We start from the raw sequence: 2,311 nt of genomic DNA, 5'->3' as shown, positions 1-2,311 counted from the left end.
ATGGGAGGCTGAGGAAGGAAGATTGAGTGAGCCTGGCAAGCAGAGGTTGCAGTGAGCCGAGATTGTGCCACTGCACTCCAGTCTGGGTAACAGAGTGAGACCTCATTTCCAAAAAGAAAAAGACTAAAAGGTATCAGAGATGATGCCTTCTTTTTTCTTTTTTTTTTTTTTTTTTTGAGATGGAGTCTAGCTCTGTCACCCAGGCCAGAGTGCAGTGGTACCATCTCAGCTCACTGCAACCTCTGCCTCCTGGGATCAAGCGATTCTCCAGTCTCAGTCTCCTGAGTAGCTGGGATTACAGGTGCCCACCACCATGCCCGACTAATTTTTGTATTTTAGTAGAGACAGGGTTTCACCATGTTGGCCATGCTGGTCTCGAACTCCTGACGTCAGGTGATTCACCTGCCTCGGCCTTTCAGAGTGCTGGGATTACAGGCGTGAACCACCATGCCCGGCCAACACGTTTCTTTTTCATTGTCAATCTCATACTGAGAATCACTTTTTTTTTTTTTTTTTTGAGATGGAGTCTTGCTCTGTTGCCTAGGCTGTAGTACAGTGGCACACTGCAGCCTCTGCCTCCTGGGTTCAAGCAATTTCTCAGCCTCCCGAGTAGCTGGGACTACAAATGTGCACCAGCACACCTGGCTAATTTTGTAGTTTTTTTTTTTTTTTTTAATTACAGTTGGGGCTTCACCATGTTGGCCAGGCTGGTCTTGAACTCCTGACCTCAAGTGATCTGCCTGCCTCGGCCTCTGAAAAGTGCTGGGGTTACAGGCGTCTCGAAAGTGCTGGGATTATAGGACCCACCGGCCCATATGGAAAGATTTTTAAAGGCAGCGAGGCTGAGGTTACGGGCAAAGTCATCAATCAGTCCATAAAATGGTTTGGCCCCAAAAGACAGGATATCTTGAAACATCTTGGCCAGTCTGGTCTCAAACTCCTGACCTCAGGTGATCCACCTGCCTCAGCTTTCCAAAGTGCTAGGATTACAGGCGTGAGCCACCACGCCTGTAAAAATTAGCTAGGTTTGGTGGAAGGTGCCTGCAATCCCAGCTACTTAGGAGCCTGAGGCGGGAGTACTGGTTGAACGCGGAAGGCAGAGGTTTGTGGTGAGCTGATGTTGCACCATTGCACTCCAGCCTGGGCAACAAGAGTGAAACTCTGTCTCAAAATAAAACAAAATAAAACAAAATGAAACAAAACAAAAAAGGCATAAGTGATCATTCCCCCAGATGTACATTGTGTATTTGGTGAAAGCCTGATCAAAGTCCGGCTGCAGTGACTGGTGCCTATAATCCCAGCACTTTGGGAGGCCAAGGCAGGTGGATCATGTGAGGTCAGGAGTTCGAGACCAGCCTGGCCAAGGTGGTGAAACCCCATCTCGACTAAAAGTACAAAAATTAGCCAGGCATGGTGGCAACCACCTGTAATCCTGGCTGAGGCAGAAGAATTGCCTGAACCTGGGCAGTGGATGTTGCAGTGAGCTGAGATTGCACCACTGCACTCCAGCCTGGGCAACAGAGCCGGACTCCATCTCAAAAAAAAACAAAACAAAACGAACAAAAAAACAATTTATGGCTTCACTAGAGGCTGACCAACTGATCCCCATTTCCTATCCCACCAGCCATAATTACAATTTTAATGAGACAAGAGACTGTAGTAACTTTCTCCTGATAAACGCCCACTGACCATGCACTAGTTCTGGCTGAATGACAGAAATTACACATCTGCATGCCCTTGTGTACTGAAAAGACTTTTTGACAGATAAAATCTAACTGTACATTTAAATGTTAAGTCTGCATCCCAAAATGAACATGGATCCTATATTACATGCATATTCATTGATTCAATACACCTGTGTCAGGACCGCCTTCATGAATATTTACAGCTCCTCCTATAACCTGTTAAATATGTGTAACCATTCTGCTGTCAGATCACTATAGAAGCTGCGGATACAACTGACAGTGCAGAGCTTAATTATTAATCAATTTAATAATTAAGATTGAATGCTGGCCGGGCACGATGGTTCACGCCTATAATCCCAGCACTTTGGGAGGCTGAGGCAGACAGATCATATGAGACCAAGAGTTCGAGACCAGCCTGGCCAACATGGTGGAACCCTGTCTCTACTAAAAATTAAAAATAACTTAGCCAGGTGTGGTGGTGCACACCTGTAACCCCACCTACTCGGGAGGCTGAGGCATGAGAATTGCTTGAACCCAGGAGGCAGAGGTTGCAGTGAGCCGAGATGACATCACTACACTCCTGCCTGGGTCACAGAATGAGACTCTGTCTCAAAAAAAAAAAAAAA

General features: G+C 46.4%; 1 pseudogene; it reads right to left on the bottom strand.

Annotated features, from left to right (window-relative positions):
• Positions 1 to 2,311, bottom strand: part of LOC105521083 — a 56,814-nt pseudogene that overhangs the window by 30,110 nt on the left and 24,393 nt on the right.

This window comes from Colobus angolensis, unplaced genomic scaffold (assembly GCF_000951035.1).
Source record: "Colobus angolensis palliatus isolate OR3802 unplaced genomic scaffold, Cang.pa_1.0 Scaffold395, whole genome shotgun sequence".
In the NCBI taxonomy this organism is placed as follows: domain Eukaryota; kingdom Metazoa; phylum Chordata; class Mammalia; order Primates; family Cercopithecidae; genus Colobus; species Colobus angolensis.
Note: the sequence above shows the minus strand (reverse complement) of the source record. Positions and strands in the feature narration are given on the sequence as shown.